The sequence below is a fragment of the Triturus cristatus genome, chromosome 9 (assembly GCF_964204655.1).
Source record: "Triturus cristatus chromosome 9, aTriCri1.1, whole genome shotgun sequence".
Classification (NCBI taxonomy): domain Eukaryota; kingdom Metazoa; phylum Chordata; class Amphibia; order Caudata; family Salamandridae; genus Triturus; species Triturus cristatus.
Window position 1 is genome coordinate 1,221,699,087 of NC_140592.1, and position 12,322 is coordinate 1,221,711,408.

Below are 12,322 nucleotides of genomic sequence, written 5' to 3' on the forward strand. Positions count from 1 at the left end.
CACAGGAGTTACATAATCGCTGTGACTTACAAATTTAATGCGGCAGAAATGCTCGACTGCAGCGTGATCTGACAAAAGTGGCGTCTGGTGCTTTTCTGGGGAGCTTGTGGCAGCTGCCTGAAATCCAGAGGTCCCGTTTTGTGGGATTGAGTGACGTGGGTGCAGACAGTGCCTACAGCTCCCTGGAGTGCCCAAGATATCACTCCGTTGCAGTTTGCCCGGTAGACAGAGGTACCATTTGAGCGATGTTGCAATGAGCGGTGTCCCTCAAGATGCCAATGGTGCTGCAGTGGAGAGCTGAGACTGGAGCAACTGGAGAAGATCAGAGAAGAGTCACATTCCTGAGGGCTTGTGGAGGATGGAGTCCGTTAGTGGAGGCAGCAGCACATAAACTTCTTGTCTTCAGACACCACAGCGTCGAGTGGTCGGTCGCTGTGATGGTGCAGAAGGAGTCCTGGTTGTGCCGGCCCCACCACTTGGCAAGATGTAATTAATGCGGTGGTGGTGTCGTTGGATGAGGGAAACACAAGGCAGGGCAGAGTTAGGGAATCCTATTGGCTGCCTCGCGAGTATCACAGCAGGGCAGTTGTGGAGGGCCTGAGATATAAAGGAGGGAGACATGGAAGCAGACTCTTGGAGGGGCATTGAATAGCTTGGAGCGCACAACAGTGTTAAACTGATCCCAACAACCCCTGGAAGACCAGCATTGAACTGTGGCCAATGGGTCCAAACGCATCACAGGGTTGGGTGAGCCGGCGGAGCACAAACATGCCAGACAGCTGAGCACTGGAAATCTGGCCTGACCATGCCCTCTATGGTGCAAATACCTCTCACGTGGTCCAGGCCCAAAGTACCAGTGAGACAGCTGTCCTAGCTTTCACCCTTTCACAGGAACCCATTTCAGAGGGGCTCACTTTTGGGAGCTTATGTAAAACCCTCACACCATAGGCAACTCCAGATCAAACGTAGGCAAGACTCCGGAGCAGGATGCTCGGTTTGGTTCCACACACAACTCATGGAGTCCAAAGGAGGGCCACCTTGTGATGAAAAAGTCCTGAGGTTTGTACAAGTGACAAACTCAGTAAAATACTCCAGGCCACAGTAGCCTCCAGAGAAGTCCTGTTACTGAAAATAGATTCAGTGGTGGTGAATTCGGTCTTCTCAGGGACGACCAGCGGAAACTAGCAGATTGTGTGAAAGACGATAGAAACTCACTAAGCGGACTGCAGCCTGCCACTTAAACGCTACAGAAACAGGGATCAAATCTGACTGAATGTGTGAGATTTTTAGAATATGGGCTGAGGACTCAGACTGGCGGAGCAGGAAGAACAATATCTGTCTGGTGGGCTTACCTGAAAGGACTACATGGAGGACTGGTTTGTATGCAGATGAAAGAGCCCACAGGGTCCCTATGAAACCAACACCACTGGTCGTCCCACCCCGGCCAGTTGTGCCCCGGATAGTGAACATTAGAGACAGAGGCACGATCCTGAGAAGGCCAGGAAAATGGAATACTATACAGTGGACAATGGTAACGTATGGTTTTCCAGACTATACTGCAGCAGTGAAACATGAGAAGGCATAATTCCTTGAGGTCAAACACAAAGCTAAGCGACACATGGGTCTGAGGTACATGTTAATGTATTCAGTAAAACTCACTCATGGCAAACAACGAAGCACACTTCTTCACTCATCCAAAAGAAGTTTGGAACTGGACAGAAATGCTCAACTGTGGTCAGAAATGCTCCACTGCGGTCAGAAGCCCGCTGGCTAAGAGGGCCCAGGTGCTTAAACACAGAAGACACTGAAAATGCTGACACTACCGGTTGGACAAAAACCTCAAATGCAGGTACTCAGGGAGATGGATGCCACAACAGGTGCCCTCAGCACAAGCCAAGACAGAAGGCCTGCGAATGTGCCCACTGGCAAGAAGACGGACACCACCAATGGAGTTCACTACAATCGTTAGGAGAAGATAGAGACATGCCGGATGTAATATGCAGAACTACTGATGATTTACTTTTGATACTCTCTGCCACTGCAGGATGCCTTGTGAAGCAGTAGTAACTGTTGCGCCGGGCTCAGGAGCAATTAAACAAGCCCACAATGTATGTAAAATAGGCTTTACATGTCTAATAGGGCGTCTGACAGGGAAAACATGCACAAGTGATTTCCGCTAGCACCCATCATCCCCTTGGCCTCACACCACATTGGATGGTGGAAGTGAGATTATTTCAAAGTGTGCCACTTGTTGAACATGAGGCTGTTCTCTCACCAACCTGGAGAAGGTTACTCCAGAATGTTCTAAAGTGGCAATATTCCAGTTCTGGTACTTTGACTCCATCTTGCTGAGCTCCCCATGGGTGAATTAGATGTAGGTGGTATAATCCTGTCCCCTTTCCCATATATAGTGATGGCCCCACCTTATCAGAATATGAGGTCCACAAGTTCTTAATGTAGAACATCTGAGGTATGAACAAAGCCAGGAGGCGGTAAAAAATGTACTCATACTCGAAAATGCCTGGGATTAATGTGACTTTTTGGTAAGAAGCTAATATCACACAGGAGCAGGATAATAAATTAAAAAAGAGGTGGAAAGGGCAATTAAACACCACAGAATATTTGGTGTATGCTTGAGGTTCCTTCATTTGGGTGAAATCAGAGACACCCTTTGTTGCCCACAAAACACATATTGGCAAAGATGGTGGATCCGCAATTGTCGAGAGCAGGTTGGATGGAGTGGAGATTATATTGGCTAGTGTATAAGTACCTAATACCAAACCCACTTTCATGACACACTAACAGGGTTATGGCACTTGTATTGCCCCTGCTTAAGCTGGTGGAAGGCAACAGGATAGACATGCTCCTGGATGGATCTCTTTCTCAACTACCATCCTTACCAAGCATGTGAACGTACCTGGCAGTAAGAGACTGGGCACTACACTGGGATTTATTGGATTGAAGAAGGGAGCACAACCCAACAAGCAGAGCACTCTGTTAATTGACACATGCCCAACCTTCGTGTCAGACAGGACACAATATTCTGTACTACCAGCTAACACGCCTTGGTCACGCAGGTTCGATCCCTTTGTAGAACCTCTGCCGATCATAATACCCTCTTTTTAGGAATGGGCTGGAGAGGCCAAAATAAGCAGTTTTTAATTGGAGACTCCAACCAGATGTGCTGAGGACTCCACATCTAGGGGCGCCCAAAGGTGAAGAGATTTGCCTCTTTGATAACATGGGAGGCTTTCAAGGTGGTTATCAGGGGACAATGCACACAAGATGACATAAGGAGTCAGGGGAGAATGAGAAAGGAAACAGACCACACTTAAGCACCTTATCATAGAGTGGCAACGGGCACATGGACGAGACTGCCGAAGTTCGAGTAGAGCTATTGAATCACAGGTAGAATAACAACACCCTTATATTATAAAGAATATATGATGAAAAGGTGTAGTAAGTGCATAAATCCAGGAGGCTGCTGGCCTGGTTGACCAAATCAGAGGTCAGTGGCACATTGATCTCTAGTATATGGAATATCGAAGGGAAGGTTGTATATACGTCATAGGGTATTAGTTGAGTGTTCGTCCACTATTACTAAAGGAGTGTACTCTGTTATGTGACTTAGAATTGAAATATTTGCGAACATGTGCGGATCCAGGGTCCCTTAGATCCCAACTTAACAGAAACACTAGAGGATGAACTGTCCATTCAAAAGGTTAGAGGAGTGACGACTGAGTTAAACAGGGGTAAAACCTCAGGAGCCGATGGACTGCCGACTGCCACATGAATGTACCTTGATATTATATACACATATATATTCAAGGTACTTAGATGTTGATTTAAGAATAGTAAGTCTATACATACCTATATGCACTTACCTTCTCGATATTTTGGTTCTTGAAGTTTTGTCTACAATATTCTGGCAGCTCAATGTTTCTGTAGCTAATTCAATACACAATCAGCTGGAGACAAAGTGGAGCTGAAGAAGCAGGGGACACACCATCATACGACCATTGTGTGCTCGTAACACATTGGAAATATTCCCTTCCTTCGCCAAGCGATGTGATACCCACGAGCGGTCCTCTGTCTTACGCCCAACAACACACACTATAATTAACATCCGCTCAAGGACCGTGGTTCGCATGGTCAGGAGATTTATTTTACGTAAGATCCACAAAATATTTGTATTTTGTTAGTTTTGCACCTCTATTTGTACAGCCTACTTCACCTCTAGCTTGATCCGAAGCTTTGCTAATTATCCTTACAGTATGAATACAAACATAACTGATTGGCAGTGCTTAGTTTGTAAAAGAATAAGTGCCAGACCCCTAAGTTTTTCTCATAAGCCCGCAGCCAGCGCTACTGAAGGTCGGGGTTCCGAATACCTAGCTGCGGCTGGTGCACACGAGGTGCTAGAGCGGCGCCCCACTAGCACCTACAGGAAACTAAACTGATCACTCCAGCTCCAGGCAGCAGAATTGTAATCAGGCAAACTGACAGCTTTCTCAGTGTGTCTGTTTACGTTTTGAGGCTCGTGCTACAGACAGTAGAAAGTGTGCATGTTCATGCACAGGACAGGAGGGTGCAGGAATCCAGGTGGACTGCGCATGAGAGGGGCACAGAGTTTTTTGGGTTTTTTGCAGTTTTATATAGCGCAAATTAAACCAGAAGGTATTGGAGCGCTTCACATGAGCACAAGTTACATTACACAAGGATACATTTATTTTTTGGTAGGAACATGGAGATTAAGTGATTTGGCCAGAATCACAAGATGTTGAGCCGACACTGAGATTCGGACCTGGTTCCCCAGTTCCAGAGTCGGCAGCACTGACTGTTACGCCATGCCACATTCAGCTCCCGTCTCACATCACTATCCATAGGAAATGCTGGCATTGCCCAGTGCAGTGCAGCATGTCTGATAGCAACCTGTTCAGGCAGTGATGAGTTTTTAGCACAGTTGCCCCATGCCCTGTCAGAAGCCAGGATCCAGTAAGAATGAAAAAGGGTCAGCCCCATATGTATACTGGCATCTGATTTGTCAGTCAGCTCATGATGCAAAGATGCATGGCTTCGTGGGGCCCGTGGAAGCAGAGAGGAGGATCCATCTAGAAGCTCGCCAGGTGTTGTTCGGGATTACTAATCATGTTTCCTTTCATTTCTATTAATTGCTTGAGTTTTCCAAATGTATGGGTGCATTAAAATTACAGCGAGCCATGTTAAAACCAGTGGCTGCTCCTCCGTTATAGCGGAGGAGCGTCACCCTACTGTTGGAACCAGCAGATGCATTCAAAATGAAATAATAATAAAGCATTTATTATAACTGCTTTATTATCATTTTATTTTACACCAAAGCCGCAGCCGAGTCTTTAGGGTGGGGCCATCCTCTGAGGGACAGCAGCAGGAGCAGTGGTGTGTACTGAAAGCGTGCATGTCAGATTGGTCGGCTGTGTTACGACGGCCAAACCGACATGCGCACTTGGATATCTCCAGGCTGTTGCTTGGAGAAATCAGCAGGGCTCAGGAGCTCAGGCATGAAACCAGCCCACTCCGCCCAATTCCAGCTCTTCTCTCATGCTGGGTAATACCAGAATGAGAGCAGCATCTGGATGGGCGCTGGGGAGTCTGGGAGCCTGTGTGTGCAGTGTCAGGAGCTGGTGGCAGGTGGCAGGCTGCAGGTAAGCTTTATTTTTATGTATTTTTTGTCCCCCTCACTGCCTCACCGCTTTTCCCTGCTGGCGGCCACCACTGATTCAAACTTACTTTTCTTTTTCTTAAATGTAAGGTGTCGTCACTTGTCCTTTCTTACTCAAATATTGTTCATCTTCCTATTATAGGTGTTTTTGGATTATGGAGTGCATTTCTATGCTTCTGATAGTATGTCCTTTCAGTGAAGTCACACCAGGCACTGTGCACTTTTATTAGCTTTTTACACTGCCATCTGTAACACACAATGTTTCATCTATACTAGGGTTGACATCTCATGTCTGCTGTGACCTCATTCCGTCTTCATGAGTGATAAGCCCCAGCGCTTTATTGGTGCCGGTGGTTTCTGGTGCTCAGCACCGGCATTTAATTGTCAACACAAGCACTTATGACAGTCTGCCACATGGCGGTGCTGTTTGTCTCATATAGAGATGAGCACAACAATAATTTGCTATTATTTCAACCTACATTAAAATGGCTATTGCCTGCTTTTTTCAAGGTATTCCTGCAATTTTGGGGGCCTGTAATAGTCTGAATTGTCACACTTGTAGGGTTTTATGGTTAGCAGTTATGCTGGTTCTATCATAGGTGGGGCTGACAGAAGCAATGGGCTAGTGTAAGCTGCAGTGGCCGCCTGACGAGGGCCCCGTAGTTGTTTTTTCTAATATTGATGCACCAAGTTACACTTTTCACTCAGACAAATTCTAGGTTTCACTTCACTAATAATATTCAATATCTACAGCGTGCGCATCGCGAAGAGGGAGGTCTCCTGGCTCATGCACAACAGCCGTTGTTACATCTTCAGACAGCTGAACGGCTGAGTCAGTCCTGCAATGAATCGACCTAGTGAATGATAACTCATCGGTAGTATTATGCATCTAGTGCTCTCTGAGCTGTGTCAATGCAGGTTTTCATTCCAAACCTATGATCATCAGTGCATCATTCATTCTAAAGTATATAGCGTCAGGGCCGTCTACACCGATTTCTTAGGCGTAATCGAAAATGGTGAGCGTAAACGCCAGCCATCCCCAGCTGCATTTTACTTAAAACATTTTCAGGTTATCTGAGCAGTAAGGTTAATAGGTTTGAAAATCCTTGTACAGTGTTTGCCATCAGCAACTGAAAATTCTCATGTTTGTTTAGAACTAAGGGGTACATTATCAAGAAACGGCATTACAATTATCGCAAACTGTCGCTAAAGCAGCGATAATGGGCTTGATAATATGCCCTGGAGAATTCCAATAGAAGCCCATGTTCTGGTGTCAACATGGGCTTCTATTGGAATTCTCTGCGGCATATTATCAAGCCCATTATCGCCGGTTTAAAGCGGCGATAATTGTAACGCCGTGCTTGATAATATGCCCCTTCATTCTGTACGATTGTTAGTAGAAAAATAGATTTGCCTGTTGCCTCACCTTGAAATTGTTATCTCTTACAAGCTGAACTATGTGCTCTGTATAAGTGTGCTTGTCAGCAGGATTCCTCCGCAATGATGGAGGAGCGTCGCCTCCCCCCACAGCCAGCAGCAGCTGCAGGAAAACTTGAAAAATAAAACAATAATAAAGCATGTTTATTATCCTTTTATTTGTCTCCTACCTTGGCATCTAGGGGGCGGGGCCATGGAGGTGACCATTATGAGGTGGTGGTAGGTGCACTGTTGTTAGTGCTCATGATGGTTTGGCCAGCCGTCTCACGACAACCAAACCATCATGAGCACTTAAGCTGTCTCCAACCCGAGCTGCATTGCGGGGCTGGAGAGAGCAGTATCCCTGGGAGCGCAAATCGAGGGTACTCCGGCCAATTGTGCCACTGCTCTCATGCTGTGAGAGCAGCATCAGGATTGGCCACAGGGTGGTCTGGGAGCCTGTGTCTGTAGTGGACCCAGAAGAGTGGCAAAGTGGCGGGAGATTTTTGTTTGTTTGTTTGTTTTGTCCTCCCCAGCCCCTGCCCCAAGGCAGCAAGGCAGTTTGGATTGGGCTTGATGAAAAACCCTTTGGTGGCAAGTTCTCTGGGTAAAGTTGAATAATAACAACAAAGGAGGTTTGTAGAGCTTATGCCACCATCTGACGTGCTATTAGGTACTAGAAAAGTGAGTGTTATTATCAACCAAATCTATGCTGCAAATGTTATCAACTTCTGAATGATGAAAGGCTGTGTTAGGTCAGTGGAAACATATGGCCTGCAGGCAGACATCTTGAATACTGTGAAATAGTGTCAGCTAAGGGGTAAGAAGTACAAATACCTATAAAAAATACAAGCTGAAGCTCTTAATAATCTTCAATTAAAATCTCTAAAGGGACACATACATTGCTAGAGTTGTGATACTCTGATTTCCAGGTGCCATGCAGCGGTGCCTGCGCTTCTCAATGGGCTAGTGTTACCGCCTTATGCACCAGCTGCTTCCAAGTGTTACATTGTTGATACTCCATCTTGTGTGGTGGAGTGGGTCAGTAGTGCACCTGCACATGCCAGGTGGTGCTCAGTGAGTGCACCAGCAGCCGTGTTATCTGCGCCTGATGCTGTTGTATGTGTCATTTGCTGATCAGTGTACCAGCGGTGATGCTCAGTGCCACACGTGCAGTGTAGATGCCAGGTGTAGCTCATTGCACCAATGGTGCTGCTCTAAGTGACAGGTGGTGTTGTGTGAGTCAGTTGCTACTCAGTGCACCAGTGGTGTTGCTCTGCGCCACTCATGTTGTGTAGATGCCAGGTGTTGCTAAATGTAAGTGCTGGATGCTGTTGCACATACTACGTACTGCTATACATGTCAGACGCAGTGGTATGTATCAGCCTAGGGTTCAAGGAGTACTGTCATCTTCTTCGTTCAGGCCTTCTTACTGTGTTACATTTTGGCCTGATGCCCTGAATGGTTGGGTCCTTGCCTACAGTTCTTTGAGTGACAGAAGGAGGGGCTATGGAAGTTAGAGAGAGCCACCGGGTGCTCCATGTCAAGGGAGGAGAGCAACCCTCCTTCCCACTGTGGCTGGTGCGCCTTCTTTGTCTATACTTTGAGTTCTGCGGTGGGTCCAGGTTGGCTCGCCTCTCACCCAGCCCTCAGGGTCCAGGCAGTTGTTGGGTCAACTTCTGGGCCCAGTGTGGAGCTGGCAGTGCATCAAAAGCAAATGGCTCTTAAATGCCGCATGCCTCTTATCTGCCAGTGATTGAGGGATGCTAGTCCCTTCGGTCATGCACGGCAGTGGTTGGAGGCTCGAAGGGGGGCTAAAGGCCGTGCGCAGTCGGGGGTTGATCACTTGCGGGTGATGGCTGCAGGGCCTGGCGTATGGTTGTCCGCCTGTGAGGGGTTGGGCCAGGCCCTGAGTCCAGGCGCTGAGTTTAACTTCCTAATGCACACGGTCAAAATGTATGCTTAGCAAGAGAGTTGGGTAAATGTGGAGAAAAAAACCCAGAAAATCACTGAAAAAAACTAAAGGTTAAAGTTGTGTTATAATTAGGTAAAGTAATAAGATCTTACTTTGCTTTAAAAATTGAACAAACAAAAAAATTCACTGCAAAAACAAAGGTTATGGTGACATTACAGTTAGATCTGTTAATAATATCTTACTTTACCAAAACATTGAAAATTCACAGAAAAAATTGACTATATAGTTAGATCTTGTAATAATATAAAACTAGAGTTTAAAAAAAAAAACACTGACATGCACCATTTATAGATTATTGAGCTAATTATAACTTTTTCCCCCACCATGCACTGCTTATGACCTCACTTGTTACATATTTCATGAATTGTTCGATGATGCCATTGATGACATCACTGACAACATTACTGATGACATCATCCAGCTAGCGCTGTTCAATTTGCTATAAAGACCAGTACAGCTCTTCAAGCAGAGGCCATTCTATCAAGACACCCAAATCCCATTAGTTGGCCAAGCCTATATATATATCCAGTGGTAGTCGCCACTGGGCAGTTATAGTTAGGACCACATTTCACTAGGAAAAGCATTTGATGGTTTGCTTATAACTTTGTTGCCGTTTGATGATTGTTCATGAAACTTTCCCAGAAAAAAGTCTCATCCACCTCAGCTTCTTCCTGGAAAGATTCAGGGTGATCAGTCAAGTGTGGGGGGGGGGGGCAGAAAAAGAGGGGGGGTCCCAGAACATGTTTTCCGCATTCCTTTTTCCATAGGAAAATTGAACAGCGATACAGCACAAACTGCTAAACGGAATCAACCACATTTGGCAGAAAGCAAAATTGTGATCTAGAAAGAGTGCTTTTTGTGATTTGGTGTAAATCCGTTCAGTTGTTTTTGAAAAATGTAGGTTGCAAAACGTTGTGTATTTCACAACACGGAGGATCCGGGGAGCCTACAGATCTTGATATAATCAGATAAAGATGTGCGGCAGCAATTTTAAGACTTGCAGACTGAGTCCCCTGTTGAGGACATAAGTGTAAACAGGCATTTGCAGTGCAATAGGTCTTGCATTACTGATAGTTTGAGGTATTGGCGTTGCAAATGATAATGCAACACTAATAGCTCATACATTCAGTAATGCGAGGCCTAGTGCATTGCAAATGATTTCATAGTGAGCCAGGAACCAGCATTTTATGTGTCAGTGCAGTATCGCAAGCTGTTCCTAGAGGTCTCTAGTGAGCAAGGCACCAGCACTGCTTGTCTAGGTGCAGCACTGCAAGCTACTCCTAGAGGTCCCTAGTGAGCAAGGAACCTGCACTGCATGTCTAGGTGCAGTACAGCACGCTGTTCCTAGAGGTCCCTAGTGAGCAAGGCACCAGCACTGCATGTCTAAGTGTAGTACCACAAGCTGTTCCTAGAGGTCCCTAGTGAGCAAGGCCCCAGCACTGCATGTCTAAGTGCAGCACCACAAGCTGCTCCTAGAGGTCCCTAGTGAGCAAGGCACCAGCACTGCATGTCTAAGTGTAGTACCACAAGCTGTTCCTAGAGGTCCCTAGTGAGCAAGGCATCAGCACTGCATGTCTAAGTGTAGTACCACAAGCTGCTCCTAGAGGTCCCTAGTGAGCATCATAAACTTTGAAGATATGGTAAATCCACCCTACCCATAATGCATTGCATGCAAGACAGTACCACAAGTACATTCAAGTAGCTATGTCCATATATACAATTAGTAGCATTGAAATGTGACAAAAGAATTCTATAAATTCTGAATTAGATTAGGTTGTACTCAATGTGGAGCTGACGAAGGGAAATTTATAGAAGGTCTAATATAAATGTGAGATGTGTAGGTGCAGTACCGCAATCTGAGCCTAGAGGTCCCTAGTGAGCATCCTAAACTTTGAAGATATAGTAAATCCACCCTACCCATAATGCATTGCATGCAAGACAGTACCACAGCACATTCAATATATACAATTAGTAGGTTTGAAATGTGACAAAATAATTATTAGATTAATTATGGATTATGTTATACTCTATGTGGAGCTGATGAAGGGAAATTTATAGAAGGTCTAATATAGATGTGTAGGTGCAGTACTGCAAGCTGCACCTAGAGGTCCCTAGTGAGCATCAAACTTTTGGTCACATATGGTACTCCCATAATGCATTGCATGCAAGACAGTACCACAAATACATTAAAAAACTATGTCCATATGTACAATTAATAGCTTTGAAATGTGACAAAACAATTATTATATTAATTCCAATTAAGCTGTACTCTATGTTGAGCTGATGAAGGGAAATTTATAGAAGGTCTAATATAAATGTGAGATGTGTAGGTGCAGTACCGCAAGCTGCCCCTAGAGGGCCTTAGTGAGCATCATAAACTTTGAAGATATAGTAAAACCACCAGGCTTCACAAAGATAATAGGACTACTATACACTAACGCCTCCAGCACATTCCAGGTAAATAACCACCTTTCCAAAGAGGTACAAATAGGCACGGGAGTCAGACAGGGTTGCCCACTATCACCAGCGCTCTTCATCTGCGCCCTAGAACCATTACTAGCAACCCTGAGAAAAGATAAAGTAATAAAAGGAATCTTTGTCCCGGGGGCAGGAGGAAATAAAGCTAAATGCATAGCTTATATGGACGACATAACCATATTATGTCCAGACCCACAGTCAGTTTCAAGAACAATCCTACACTGCAACATTTTTTCACAAGCATCAGGACTACAACTAAACCTAGGAAAAACGACCTGCCTCACAGTGGGAAATTGGAACAACTTGGCCAAAATACCAGTCCAAACCACCAAACAACCAACAAAGATACTAGGAGTCAGGTTCTCGGAGGACACCTCAGGAGAAGACAATTGGGTAGAAGTTAAAAAAAAGATAAATCAAAAAGTTGGTTTATGGAAGAGTAGATCCTTAAGCCTAGTAGGGAAGATACTAGTAATTAAAGCGGTCCTGCTCCCCTTGATGCTTTACTATGCCGTGATCTTTCCCCCCTCCAAAGAGACACTAAAGAGTCTGCAAAAAACCATCTTTGAATTTTTTTGGTCCTCCAAAATGGAGAAACTAAAAAGGGAGATGGTCTACAAAAGCCTAGAAAATGGGGGCAAGGGAGTTCCAAACCTATACTTATTTTTCCTTGTCACATACACCAGCTTATGCCTAAATGCAATTAGAGAGAAAAGAAACATAGCGACTCACTTCATCAGATATGGAGCCGCCAA